This window comes from Myotis daubentonii, chromosome 6 (assembly GCF_963259705.1).
Source record: "Myotis daubentonii chromosome 6, mMyoDau2.1, whole genome shotgun sequence".
Classification (NCBI taxonomy): domain Eukaryota; kingdom Metazoa; phylum Chordata; class Mammalia; order Chiroptera; family Vespertilionidae; genus Myotis; species Myotis daubentonii.
The window spans coordinates 78633699-78648961 of NC_081845.1; the positions used below are offsets into that span (position 1 = coordinate 78633699).

General features: G+C 44.8%; 1 long non-coding RNA gene across 3 annotated transcripts; it reads right to left on the bottom strand.

Annotated features, from left to right (window-relative positions):
* Positions 1 to 1230: 1230 nt before the first annotated feature.
* On the bottom strand, positions 1231 to 14846 carry LOC132237238 (uncharacterized). Of its 3 annotated transcripts, none has more exons than XR_009453486.1 (3): positions 14350 to 14846; positions 14050 to 14272; positions 1231 to 3085 (listed from the first exon to the last, which is right to left on the bottom strand). It is a non-coding gene; the product is annotated as an uncharacterized LOC132237238 (long non-coding RNA). The 3 variants fall into 3 exon arrangements; XR_009453487.1 differs by lacking the exon at positions 1231 to 3085 and adding an exon at positions 8797 to 8907; XR_009453488.1 differs by lacking the exon at positions 1231 to 3085 and adding an exon at positions 12030 to 12213.
* Positions 14847 to 15263: the final 417 nt, after the last annotated feature.

Here is a 15263-nt window from a genome sequence, read left to right on the forward strand (position 1 = left end):
AGTCCTGGGGCCTGTCACAGGTATGGAGTTGCTTCCAAAACCACCCAGTTATGTGGGAGTGGCTGGTATCTGTCAAGTCAAGCTGTGTGTGGGCTGCCTTTTTCTTAACACTATTTAATCTTCGACTTATATGGTCTAACTCTAACCTGTTTTCATCGGGTGTTTTAGCCATAAAATCCCAAATGTGAAAGTGACCTTTTCGCTAGTCCCCTAGCGTGCACCTGCCACTGTTCATCTAATCTTCACCTACGTGACCTCTGCTCTCTCAGATGGAAAATGGCCCTCCTTGTAAAATACATGTATTTTTTGACCAGTGCCAATGTAAAAAAACATCCAACCTGTAAGAATTTTTGTGAGTTTATTTGAGCCAAATTGATGATAATTTCTATAAAGCAAAATCTCAATGGATTGAGAAAATGGCACCTCTACCACTTATTTTATACATCAGAATCAAAGAGGAAGATATAAGGGGGTTACTCACATAAAATTTATTGGTGATAGGTTAGGGAGATTGGATAAACAGTAAAATGGAGAGATACTTAATTTACCTTGGTGGGTACAGGATGTCCACAATGAATATTTACAGCAAGCACCTAGAGATGGTATTGGGGGAACAAAAGAACAATGGGGGGTTCCTGGACTCCTGCTCTTCTGTAGAGGTTGTGCCCTGAGGGGTTTGGAGAAGGGGATTACTCTGACATTCCAAAGATTACATTATCAGGTATGTTACTTTAGGTGAAAAGGCTCAGTTAAGGTATAGATTGACCTTGGTTAGGGAAAAAATACCAGCCTAGGACATGACTACCTGCCATGAACCGCTCTTGTTGGAAAGTTTTAATTTCAGACCATCCTATGTGGTTACTTTAGGTCCTTGAGTTTGTAATGCCACCATGTAGGCCTCCCTGAGCTTGGCAGGTTTAGTGTGTGGCTACTTTTTCATCCACACCATCATCATGGTTTTCACGTGGCTGAGCCTGGTGCCTGCCTGGGAGCTCTGTTGGTGTGCCTCAGGACGCCCTGCCTCTACTCCAGAGGCACACGTCCAGCTCTCAGGGAAGCTTTATCCATCACACGGTGGAACTGGGAGGCAGAGAGAAGCTGGCGGCCCCCTGCGCCTGACAGCACCCTGCCCCTGACTGTCGGTTTGCACCCGTGTGCTGTATTTAAGGAGACAGGCCGGAGTATTTGGTCCCATAGTTTGTGTTTAGAATAAAAATACAGAGAAGGTGGTCATTTATTAAATAGGTTTTATTGAACACCAATTTAGTTTCCAGAACATCTCAGATCCATTGTCAAAGATAAAAAGTTTTACAAGCTTAATATGTACCCAGTCCTAGTTTTAGACCTTTACATGTATTTTCATTTCATTCTCATGAAAGACCTGTGAGGTAGATACTCCTGTTAATATCCTCATTCTACATATGAGGAAACTCAGGCCCAAAGAGGTCAAGCAAGTTGCCCAAATGGCACAGCTGGTTGGAGTCTGGGGAGCTGGGGTCCCACACAATCAGGCTCCAGTGCCTGTATCTAAGCTCCACACCTTGGGTTTCACGCTCAGTGGACCTTCACGTGCTCAGGAGGATGTGGTTACAGACTAGCATTTCAGCAGCACTCACAAATGAAGGCTTTCTTGGCAGGATATTTCTTTAAGATGATACTCAAACATTTATTTTTAGTAAAATTTATTACATACTGGTAACACATACAAGTATGAATGCATGCTGTTTCGTTGTAGTATTTGTAGTTGGAGCATAAATATACCCTATAATGAGGTTTTGTTTATTTTTAGTTTTTTGTTGTTTTTTTAATTTGGTCTTCCACCTTTCTGGTGTCTGTGGACACAAATTTGGCCTTGAGTTGTGGCCATGTACAATAGAAAAACAACAGCTACCATTTATTGAGGGATTATAGTTAGCTCTTTATACGCATTATCTTTTTAAGTTCCTAAATCAACTTTAAGTATTGTTGTTATTTTACAGAAGAGGAAACTGAAGTTTATATAATGTAACTGAGGTCGGAGAGGACATATCAGAGCTAATAAATGAAAAGGGCAAGATTCAAACCCAGGTCTCCCTGATTCCAAGGCATGTGCAGGTGAGCGCCACACCCTCCGTAGGCTTGGTGGACTCTGGGCATCATGAGACCATATTATGTCAGAGTCCAGCCTGTGCACACATGTACCTCTGGAATTGAGCACTAGCTAAGTTTTGGGCATACTCCTTGGTTTTGGGCATACACTGTCAAAGACACACCATTTTGAAAGAGAAATTGGAAGGACAGGTGAGGTAAGATTTATTGAGAGCTTTTAAACTCCTTTACATGTGTTCTCATTTCATTCCACACACAATCCTATGTGATAGGTGCTATGATTGTTATCACCCTTCTACAGACCAGGAAACTGAGTCCCATGTATATTGCTTAGTGAATAGATATCTTGGGCTGAAAGGGTCAATAAAGCCTTGGTGGTACACAATCTGCTAGGCATGTATGGTGTGCTGTGTAAGAAGTATTATGTTCCGAACTAGCCATGCTCCGACTTGCAATTCCATTTAATTGTGCCGTATTCATACATCCAGTTTCTTATCTTAGACTGTTAGTCCCTGTGAGCAGAAGTCCTGTCTCTGAGGTCTCACTCTTACCCTGGCTGGACCAGAGCTGGCAACAATTCCCTCCTCAGAATCTTTACGGACTGTGTGTGTCAGGAGCATGTGAGGGGATCTAGTTGTGGGTGTAAAGCCACAGAACTCTGTGTGTCAAGTGTGAAAATATTGCTGACTTTTGAACCCAGGGCTCCTCTTTTCTCCCTTCCTGGGAACATAAGGGTATATGATAAAAGCAGAGTCGTTTTCTGAAGGGAAGCGTTAGTATGTAATTTCAGCCACAGGCGGGTCTCTTCTGTTCCTCCGGGGACTGGGCATGGCCAGCCCTGCTGTAGCTGGTTGAAGGGGACCAAACCTCTCAGGAAGACGGACTTGGTTCCGTTTGACCAGCCAGAGCAGGAGGCAGCTCCATCGGGAGTGGCTGCAGGCAACCGCTAGTGTGAGGATTCCTTGGTATATCGCAAGCATCATTGGTCCATCCAAGCCTGCAACACAGAGAGAACCAGCATTAGCATGAGTCAGATCCCAGTGGATTGCCTTGCCCAGAACATCCTCTCACGGGATTTGTGAATACCATACATAATTTTTATTTTGAATTGCGTGACTTTGTTTTATTTCCTTTCTTTGATCCTTATTCTTTTTTCAAATATAAACATCATGAAGAATTAAAAAGATACAGAAAATTGTAGAAGGTGGAAAACGAAAGTTTCTCATAATTCTCTCTCCTCCCATCTTCCAAAATAAATTTAACATTTTGGTTTATATTATGTGAATATTTTACATTTTAATTCTTATAATACTAGTAAATTAAAAATTAGGTTTTTTTTTATTCAAATGGGATACATATATAGAAGAATATATGTAATACATATGTAAGTTGTGACACATAATGATAAAACCAATATCCACAAACAATCATCTACTTAGAAAGAGAACCTTACCAATATTATGAGGCTTCTAGAATGCTTTTCCCAATTTAGTTCTTTAATTTCTCCTCAGAGGTAACTATTATTCTGAGTTCCTTTTAAAAATATAGTTTTTACCATTTATGCATATATTCCTAAATAACATCTTGCTCATTTTTTAATATAATGACATCATACCATAGGCATTCTTTTGCGACTTGTTATTTTCAGTTCAAATGTAAACTTCCCCTATAGTGATTGGCAGCTGCAGTTTATTCATTTTTATTGCTTTATAGTTTTCTAATATGTGAACACACTACATTTTATTGAGTAATTATTTTTTCGGCGATAGACTTTAAAGTTGTTTGGTTTGACAAATGTGTGACATGGAAAACTTTGATTCTTGTAGATTTTAAAGGAGAAATCTGGATTCCAGTGTGAAAGAACTTATGGGGCGACCGTGCAAAAGAGAAGCAACATGTGGGGGTAGAGCCAGACATTTATGTTGTAACCTGCTCTTCAAGTGATTCGGATGCAGCTAAAGTTTGAGAACCACTGGACTGGAGAGGTACCCACTGGTCTCTTCCTATTTCTGAGTGTGATCAAGGGGGTAGGGAGGTGATTAAGCAGGAAACCCTCCCTAGTAAGGCAGCCTGGCTACCTGCATGATGTATTTGAACAGGTGGGGAAAGAGGAAGGAAGGCAGGGTAGTTTAAATGATGCCAGAACTGCCCTCGGGGTAGGGGTTACCTGCCCTTTTATTTTTTCTCCCCGATGAAGAGAAGTGTAATTGAGTAGAAAGCCTGTGGTCTTGGTGTCGCACTTAGGTGATTTCAAATACCACTTGCTTCCTGGCTCTACATTTTATTTAGTGATTTGCTCTTAGGAAGTTACATCACATCTTTAAACCTCAGTTTCACATCTGCGTAGTTGGGGAGGGTAGCTGCCTTGCCTATCTGTTGCAAGGCTTAGTGAAAACAAAGGAAAGGTGGCCAACACTAAGTCCCCAGCGGGCACGATGGACACTCTCTGGGGTCAGGGAGTCTTAGAAACAATTCTGACTGTTTTTGAGGCCAAGAGTTTCACTCTCAACGCCAACCTGTCCTTCATGTATATTCCTTCCATCAGCACAGGTATGTTTATGTCATCTATGAAGTTGGAAACCACTTCAGGCAAAGCAGAACTGGTTTAACCAACCAGGCAGACATCTGCCAGATGGACCCCCTCTTGGGAGCTCTGTCCGGAATAAGATATTCCAGAAATCAAAGAACCCAACAAGGCACGGTAGAAACAACAGCTAGTTGGAAGCACACTGGGATGGTGGTGGCGGGAAAGCATGGGTTCTAGGATGTCCAGGCAGGTTGATGTTGAGGCTTCTTTCTCGTGCGGAATCTCCTCTTTCTTGGCATGCATCCCGCTGGCTCAGCACCAGGCATCTTACCTTCACCCTCCTTCTCCTACCAATGACAGGGGGGGTCTTAAGACGGCAGTTCAGTTCTTCCTGTGGCTAACCTTGCCCTAGCCCAGCCATCCTTCCTCAGGCCCTCCTGGGGAACAAGGGAGTAGGCAGCCGTGGGGTGCAGGTCAGCACCCAGTCTGAAATCAGGATGGAAAGAGTGTGTGGGTCCAGCTCGTCAGTCAGAACATCATGCCTCTTAATTTCTTCAATCAGGACATTTCTCTTCATCATCTCTTTCTTCTTTACTCACATCCTGCCCTGCTCACACAGAACCCCCCCCCCCCCCCGATTTCTGAGCAGATGACATGCAATCAACCTCCAGGGTAACAAAGGGAAAGCTATCTTTAGAGCAGGTATGATTTAGAAAAGGGAAGGGTTGTCATCGGAAAGAAGCAGAATTTTGAGGCAGCTGCCTAGTTTCCAGGCATGAGTGTTCATAAAGCAAAGACAGTAATTTTCTTCGGAAGATAATAAGTCACAATATGCTGATGTCAGAAACCTTATTCATTCAAAGCACAGCCCTCTAAAGCAGGGTTTCTCAACCTTGGCGTGTTGACCTTGGGGTCAGTCGAGTCTTGGCTGTGGAGAGCTGTCCTGGTACATTGTAGGGTGTGCAGCAGCATCTGTGATCTGTACCCATTAGAGGCCAGTAGTACCCCTGGCTGTCACAACTAGGAATGTCCCCAGACTTAGCCAAATGTGCCCTGGGGGCAAAACCACCTCCAATTAACCACCACTGACGTAAAGCTCCCAGTTTCTGTGTTCACTCTTATAACTGCTCCATCTCTAGTCATTCTCCAAGTTCTCCTCATTCCCCAAAGAGTACAGGTCAGCATGTCCTTGAAGGTCAATAGGCAGCTGCTGGTGTCTGGATGAGGTAGGTGGGTGCTGTCCCCTGTGTTGCTGCAGCCTACTGAGGGGTGTGGCCCCTTGTACTCTGAATGCCCTCACCTGAGGGAAAGGCACCCTTCATCTCCGGCCACTGTGCATGTATCTGCTGTCTGCTCTCTCTATAAATACATACATGTGCATCCTCCCTTTGTCCGTCCCTTTCCTCCTCATCCCATGTCCTCTTTTTGCTGCGTCTCAGTTCTTTTATAGCCTCCTCCTGTACACTTTGAATCACACCTTTTCATGTGTCTCTTTTCATGGTTCCGCTTAAGAGCTCCGCATATACATTTAGTGTGGGCCCTTCCCTCACACACTCACACTGCAGCAAGAAAGCCAAGCTGTGGCCTGTGGGCAGCCAGCCTGGAGCTGGGGTTAATGAGGGAGGGAGACCTCTGCAGCCCCCTCCCTCATTCCAAAACGCTGGGGCAGGGATGGCCTGCGCTGTGGGTGACTGCAGTTTCTCCTTCTGCTCAGAGCTTCTCTCCCTAAGTCCATCTCCACCTCCTTCTTGGTGTGGGCTCAGCCCTTTAAGGTTGGGGCTGGGAACACAGGGGATCAGGGAGGAGGAGGGAGAGGGGCTTAGCCAATTAGATGAGTGAATCACCATTTTAGCACCTCACCCTTTCCCCCTAACAGTCTCATCCTAAGGTTCTGCTTGGCCACAGGGCCTAGTGAAAATGATAGCAGAGCAGGGTCAGGGGCCTGACTCTGTGACCAGAGGCTGTGGCCTCCTGGGCTCAGAGCCCCTGCCTTTCTAACTGCAGTGAGAGCCCTAGGAAATGTGCAAACTGCCATGGACACAGATGATTATAAAAGGAAAGGACAGATCTAAAAGAATCACAGTTCAATTTGGTTATTATTGGAAACATCTCCTTTCAGGAGCAGAATGGCTGGAGGAAGGAGCTTGGAGGGCTGGGCTGATTCTGTGAAACACCCTTAGGTGATATGGCCTCTCCCTGCCCAGGAGGCCTGAGGTCTGAGGCTGGGACCACAGCTGCGTGCGGGGTTCTGGGGCTGAGTGATGGGACCTCTAGCGAGAGAAGGGCCCGTGGAGAGCAGCCAGACAGATCCGGAGGCTCTCTCTCCATTGGTGAGGGAGACGCCTGTGCCACAAAGCCCTGGTGAGGAGGAGGGTCAAACCTGTTCTCTGGTTAGGACCATGGGACCAGTGAAGAGGCGCTCCCCGAAACCACACACTTCCTTACATTCCATAGCAAAGTAATCGTATGGGGATATAAAGAAGCATGTGGCCTCGGGAAGCAGTTTTGGCCCAGGCTTTGTCCACCTTCGAGATGCGGCCAGGATCTCAGCTGTGGGCCACTCTCACCTCTCTCCTCCTCTAGATGGGAAGTGCTTAGAGGGCAGGACCACTAGGACCCTCCCCCCCCCAAACCATCTTGGAAGTATCTGTGAGGAATGGCAGGCAGTGCTTTGGGGGGACCCTATTTCTCCCCTGCTGTTTGTTCAGAAATAAACAGCACCCAAGTTTCACCGGCTTATTTTGGTGCAGCTATAATCTTTGTTATCACTATTCATTAAGTTAATAGCTGCTGCTTTCCACATTTGAGTAGGATTTTAATGTTTGAATTCCCATGAAGGGAACATTTTTTAAAAAGAGAGGAAATTCAACAGAGAGGCATTCTGCATATGCATGAAGAACAAATCCCGCTTAGAAACAGAGCCAAGCCCTCCTGGGTTTCCTACTGTATGTCTGCTGTGCACGTGGTGAAGCCTGCAGCTGCCGGGGCAGCATTCCAAGCGCGATTATTCATTGTGGGAAGGATTTCGCTGTTCGGCTTCTGCTCCCCCAGCCCATCACCTGCCCCACAAGCTATGAGGCCAGAGCCACGGAAGAGTGAGGGACGCTGGCAGCTGTCAGGCCATTGGGGTCTGGACAGGCCACCCCGGCTAAAGGGCAGTGGGGATTTCAGCTTCATGACCTTTAATTCACTACCAGAAAACAGGGAGTATGACAACAGAAAAACTGCACCCCAAAAATGGTTTGAGGCTCACAGCACTGATGAGGGCTTAATGAAATCTAATGATAAAAGTAATAAAAAGAAGAGTGAAATTTTTTTCAAGCTTACTCTCTATGACAGGGATCACTTTCGGTGCTTTGCCTATACAAGCTACTTACATCCACTACTCTGTGAAGCAGCTATTATTTTTACCTGGTTTTACAGATGAGGGTCATAGAAATGAACAGGTCTACATATATGCAAATAGTAATTCTTTAAAAAAAACTAATCAGGTTGGAGGGATGGTCTTGAATCAACCCTTAGCGAAAGGTGTAGAATGTAAGAGTTGAGAAGGAAGGAAGGGAACACTGTAGGATTTATCCTGACATCTATTCCTCTGCAGCTGTGCCCTAGGGGTCCCCTAGGTGGTGATGGTTGAGACACCACACTTTTTCTCAGGAAAATAGGGAAATGTTCTTGGCACTCCAGCCAAATCTGACTTTGGGAATCATCTAGTAGCTCATTTAACCCAACCCAATTGCTAAATAAGCTTCTGTGAAAACGCAGTCCTCCTGATTGTCAAGTGCAAGCTTCGAGTCAGTGAGGATGTGGGGCTGCCTTTTCTCCCCCCACACATCTGGGGGCTGTGATTTGTCAAAAGTGAAGGCTGATGGGGAGGGAGGCAGTGTGCCAAGGAGAAGATGTGGCTGAGCCTCTGAGAAGGTGAGAATATCTATCTCTTCCAATGAACCTGGGAACTTAATGAGCTGAGTAAAGGTTACCTGGTTAAATCTGTCAGAACAAGATCTCCAAAGTGTTTGGCATGTGAGTTTCAGAAATGAGGGTTTGCTTAGACAAGAGCCACCCCCTCCCCCAAATTATTTGGTCCAGAGATCTAGAAAGAGCCAGCTTCCAGAAAGTGATCAATTCATGTAAGAATACAAAAGAAACAGGAAAAAAAGTGCTATAAGATAACCAAGACAGTGCTAACCATTCCAGGAGATAGCACCCATCATTTGGGTGTGAATGTTTTTGTCTTTCTGTCAAATCCGACCTCACATGGTCAAAGGTCACTTAAAAGTTTTCTTCAAAATCTGCAGGGAAAACAACAAAAGGAAGGAGGGAAGGAAGGAAGGAAAGAAAACTTTTAATAACTAATGGTTTGATTGCGTTTGAGTCTCCTCCTCCTTTCTCTGGTCATCTAACTTAATATGCCAGGAAGGAGACACAGGGAACAGGTTAGAAAATGGAGTGAGAGGTAGGCCAAAAAAAAAAACCCCCAAACAAAACAAACAAACAAACAAAAGAAACAACTACAATGACATCAAATATTTCAGACCAGGCATACATGAAAGGGAAAATTATAGGAGGGGAGATATAAAGGCATGTTCTTCTGAGTTTTGCATAAGGCCAAGAGCATTCATACCACCATTGGATGCACGTTTCTTTCCAGATTACTTATTTAGTTTCTTACCTGCCCAAATCTTCTGGACTGGGCAGGTGGTGTTAATAGGAAGAGTGGGAAGGTATGAGGTGTCACCTGGCCACTTGTGTGCTCTGTGGTATTGGCAAGATCACCACCTTTCTTTTCCTCATTCCTGTGGTGGTGGTGTAACCACGCTGCCTACCACAGGGTGAGCTGAAGATTAATGAGGTAACACACTCATGCGAGGACCGTGAATTTCTTGGAACAGGCTGATGGCAATACAAAATGTCATTCAACACGTTATTGAAAACAAGATTTGTTTTTCCCTCTCTTTGCCCTGTAGTCAGACAATTTTTCAAAAGTCTTAATTAATAAATTGTCCTTCCCTTATTCCTGAGAAGCAAGGGCCATTTTAAAGCATTCAGAAGTAAGTAACAGTAAAGGTACCATCACACGCATAAACAGCCAGCACCATTCTTTTCCTATTTCTTTCACCGGGCAGGGCAGGATTTGAACATAAATCACTCAGACACAGCATGACAGAGAGATGAGAATGTGATTATCCATTAGTGGTCCTCAGAAAGACTCTCTAATTAGGGGAAAATCAAGGATGGTTAAGACAGGGAGAAGTCTGAATTATAGGCTAACAATACCATCTTCAAGGTTATTGGCAGCAGAGGGGTGTAGGGAGGAAGAGCTCGGCTTAGGCATCTGTGCCTTCTGGCTTTGTGACCTTGAGCTGACTACTTAACCTTCCCTGAGCCTCAGTTTCCTCACCTATAAAGTGAGAATAATGTTTACTCAACAGGAGGCTTTAAGGATATAGATTTATGTAAGGTGCTGTGAACACAGTATTAGAAGTTTAATAAATGGTCTCTGTTACTATTATTTCTATTATTTAATGTGTATTTAATATTAATACAGCAACTGAAACTACTCATTGCATGGAAGTCCTTATATTTGATCTACAGTTTCATTCACATGATAATTGTTATACAAGGGGTGGTTCTAAAATACGTGGAAAAGCTTAGATTGTATAAAAAATACTTTCACATTTTACAAAAACTATTTTTACTAGTTTAGTATGCTTGCAAAGGATTTTTTTAAGGAAAGGGATTCATCAGTGTCCTTTCTGACAAGAATCATTAAAAGTTCTGAATATCTGGGGCCCAGTCCCATTTTCAGAGCCCTTATAAAAAGATATATATGGTGAGATACTCAGATTGTCTCTTTCTTGACCACTAGACTTTGCTTCTGATAACAGACCTGACCTTACTCAGCCAGGCCTTTGCTGGGTAAGAAGAGGAAACCAGAGCTTTCTGCAGAAAATCACCTGAATCTTGCTCTCTGAATTTCTATCATAGGCAACTTAGGTCTCCTAGTCCCTTTCCTGACCCACAGTCAGGCTTAGAAATTTAAAACAATAGATAATAGTTTCTTAAAATGTAATCAGAATTGCATACTTTTATGGGGATTAGGGCCCTACTAGTGTCTGCAGGAGGAGTGGTCTGCACAGAGTTATCCAGCCCCAAAGCTAAGCATTTGTAACCTTATGCACTCTTATCTCTGCTGGTGTTCTCTGAAACAGGCTATTCTGGGGCTCACCAGATACAAGCCAGGTTATGTGGGGCTTACCCTTGTCTGGTCGAGGAGATAGGAAATAAAGCAACGGCCCCTCCTTTTAAGGCAAGCGTGGGGTAGTATGTCGGGATAGGACCTTATTTTTCCTAAGGCTCAGCCAGAACATCTTGCTATTTTTAGAGGACTGGCCAGCTCTGAATGTTGATTCAATCATAGACATGAGTCCCATTTTAACTCCCCAGGAGCAGCCAAGAGCAAGGCAGCTCCAAGAGCCCGTCTTCTCCCCCTGCAGCGTCCCGCCGCCTTGCTCAGAAGAGGGGAGTTTTGGTGGCATTTTGTCATCCCTGATGTCCTTGCCCGGCCCCTCATCAGAGCTGGAGAGCTGGAGCTGGGACTTCAAGGGAGGAAGGGGCAAGGAGGTGGAGCCAACATTGTCCTAAGCGTTTACCAGTACCTGTTTACACTTCCGGCAATTCTGCGAAGTACATTTTATTACACAGGATGAAACCATCTCCAGCAGGTTAATTTGGAGAACTAGAGTAGTTAAGAAACTCACCCAAGTCACACAGCTAGTATGGCTGACCTATAACTTGAAGCATTTCGCTAACCCAATTCACTCTAATACACTCAATTTCCCAAACTTGCCTGATCCTTAGTGCCACAAAGGCACTTATTAAAACTCCTCTCCCATACACCCCACTCCAGGGGCCATGGAACTGAAATCTCTGAGGGATTGGCTGGGTAGCCACACTTTTAACAAGCACTCCCAGGTGATTTCTATGCTCAGCAAATTTGGGGGAAACAACAGCTCTAGGAGAGTTGCTCTCAAACTTGAGTGAATATTAGAGTCAGAAGGGAACTTGTTAAAATGAAGATTTTTCTGACTTGCTCTCAAAGATGCTGAAGTAGCCACCTGGGCCAGGGCCTAGGAATCGGCATTTGTGCCACCATTCTCCATGTTTTCCGTTACCAGTGAGCAGAGGACTTTGAAAAACGTGGCTCTAATAATAAACAAGACAGAGATCTGAATGCTCATTAATGAAATCGGTACCGGAAGAGACTCATTTTACAACAGTCTAAGAAAAATCATTACTTTGGGTTAAAAGAGGAATTCCAGCAATTCTGGTGACAAGTGGGCAACCCCTCTCTACCCATCAGCAGTTCACGTATTAGTAACAGAAAGGGGATCAGGCACTCTTGTCTACCCCTGACCGCTAATGTCTTCTCTTTGCAGTGTTCCCTGTGCTCATCTTCCACCCGGAATGCTCTTTTCCTTTTGCCCATCTTCATTGATTACAATTGCTCTCTTTAAGGATCAGTTCAAAGGACACTTTCCCCACCAAGTTTTCTCCCACTTGTAGCTCTGCCTCTTCTCAGCTCCTGTTGTTTGTACCTGTACACAGGCACAGGCACATCTTACTGGCTGCTTGATTCCTTGTGTGCCTGTAATGCATGCATCTCCTCTCACAAGGGCTGGGGTCCTGACAGCTTCATTTTTGATTTCCCACACTGCCTATTGCTTTTGTGAAGAGCGTTTACATAGTAAGGGTGCAGTAGATAATGCTGCCGCTACCACCATCAGCACACTTAGAGCACCTACTGTGTGCGGGCACAGTTCTCAGTGCTGTAACAAGTAGCTGGCATTATAAATATCCTTTTTATACAGATAAAGGACACAGGCCCTGAGAGGTTGTGGTTTGGGGAAAGGTCTCCTTTAGAAGCTGCAGAAGACCAGTCACACCTGTAAAGAGATCTGAGCTCTGTGGTTCAGGAAAGAGCCCTTTAAAACAAATCTTAATTTTCTAATTCAGTGTATCAGTCACCTGGAGGGCTTGCTAAGACACAGATTGCCAGGCTGCACCCCCGTTTCTAACCAATACCCAGGCGGTTCTAATGCTGCTTATCTGGGGGACTACACTTTGAGAACCACTGCACTAGCTCAGTGTTTCTGACACTCAGTAGTTCAAGGGCAAGAAACTGGCCCTCACACTCAGAGCTCCTAATCGTGAGGCGGTGAGGAAGTGGAGTAAAGCCAAACAAAAGCCAGGAAGGTGGCTCTTCAAGGGTGTGGCTGTAGGAGCTTTCACATATGAGGGTGCAGAGAGGGGGAACCGGTCTGTGGAGTTTCTAAGAGTCTTCCGCTTGAGGGGTTTCCACTACAGGGAATCACCTCCTTTGGCTTCCAATTCTTACCAATAAGCCTTCGGTGGGGTTTGGTGAAAAGAGTATAAAATGAGGCGATTGTTTTTCTTGAGAAGATAGACCAGCAGAGGGTGCACTGACTCACAGGACCTCATGTTATATTGGCAGAGGGATCATATTGATAATGTAATGTAAGATAACATATAAATACGGAATAATGATAAAGCTCTTTAGCTCCAAAATCTTACTTTTTGTGTGTGTGTGAACCTAGTACATTGAGTGAGAATTAAGAATTGCTTAAGGTCCAGAGAACAAGTCAGAGAATCTGGTTCTTGTCCTAGTTTTCCAAAGAAATACATTGCAGGGGAACTTAGTTTCTTAGTTGTTTTTTTTTTTTTAAAGATGTAACACTTCACATTGTCTTAGTGGGCAAGTCTGTGGGGTTATCTGAAGGAACCACTCCCATTCAATGATTGCATATTTGAGATACATTTCTTATTTGAAATAAATTCCTTTGAGTTGCTCTGAAGAAAATTTCAACGTGCATTCAAAATATCTTACCAAAGCACCAGAAGGACAAGTCCCAAGTTCAAGGTCCTATGCTGTCAAATTCTCATCCATCACTCCTCCAACCCTAGCTCTTCTTTAGGTAACTGACCAGCCCTACCTTGCAAGAGCCCCTGCCTTTTATTGTCCCTCCGTCTTCCGCACCCATCCTTCCCCTCTGCCTTTGCTCCAAGCCTCAGCACACAGAAACAAGTCCATTGTCAATACTAGCCCACAAGTCATTCCCATGCACTGATAATGTGGGCAGGGGTGATTTCTCCCATTTACTTCCCCTCCCCTAGCTCTGCCTGCTGGCTCTGAATTCTAGCGGTCCTCCCCAATCTGTGTGAGACGCAGAACACAGGATGTGGTCTTCACCTGCTCCTACAGATGCCGCAGTGCTGGCTTCAGATGACAGAAGCAGATCCCCCGCAGGGCTTCCCCAAAAATGCACAAAGAAAGGAAGACAGATGGGCAAGGCAGGAAGGGCCAGAGGACAGCTAGAGGGGAAAGCAGCGCGGGGGAGCAGCTCAGTGCTTACCTGGGGAAAGTTGTGGGCAAGTCCCTCCTCCTCTGTGCGCTTTCTTCCATGGGAGGCGTGAGTCCCATTGAGGTGTTTAGAGCACGGAGTGTTAGTATGATTATTTTTTCCAGAGCTGCCAGCGTTGGCTTGCGTTTCTATGCCTTCCTGTCAGAATTCTCTCAAGGAAGCAGCAGCTGGTGAGCTCAGAAATGTCAGTCAGAATCTTGGCCTAGTTTGGGGCCTTGAAGATTTTTACAGAAAGTTAAAAAGGTTTCTGGGCCAGTGTCTCCTTAGGGTTTTCCCTCTCCTGCTTCTCACCTTTTCCATCTTCTTCTTTTCTTTTTTTTTTCTTCTTTTCATTTTTTGCCTCGGTAGCTAGTTACTTACATTGCCAGCCTCCCCTTTCTGATGGTCCCCTCTCGGGTATGGCTGTGGCTCTCTTTCCAGCTCAGCCTAACTGCCGGGTGATTTGCTAAGCGTGAACTAGTACTTGTGCACTTACTTTGTCCCCTAACTTACTCCCTTTTCCTTCCTTTCCTGTCATTCTTACCTTTTTAATCGCTATCCTTCTGGTCACACAGAGATCATCTGTCTTTCCTTTACATGCATCCCCTGTCCTGTGAGTCCGTCCTTTCTCCCTAGTTGTGCCCTGGCCTCTCACTTGTCTTTGTTCTAGCTTTACTTCTTACTGCGTCCTGTCTAGATGTGACCTCGCCTCAGATCTCCTCTTCTCTCTTCTCCTCCCCTCCCATTCCTCGGGCAGTCTCGCTCCCTGCCTTCTCTTGTCTCTGCTCTCCGAAGGCGAGCTTCCTCCTTTTTGTACTCTGCAGCCCGGTGCCCACCCCCAGCACACTCTCCCACCTGTTTGTGTCTTTTAAGGGCCTTGGTCATGTCTATGCCTTCTGTCCACCTCAATCAGCACAGTGACGGGCCTCTGCAAGCTGTTAAATTACACCTCTTCAGCTGTCTCATTGCTAGGAGAAATGCCCTTTGCTAAATCCTTTTTCAGATAGGCAAATCTATATTAATGCTTCTGTTTATGGAGTATACTGTAATAATGCATGCATTATTTTTAAAGAGTAAAAAAATTAAGTTTTTTCAAGGGTATTTTTTTTAGGTTATGTCACTATGTATTACCTAAGATACAATGCTTTTAGTTCATCTCTAACATATTTTGGCCATTTTTCAAATGGGAGGGTAGTTATGGTGGAGTTATGGAAAACATGGCTAGT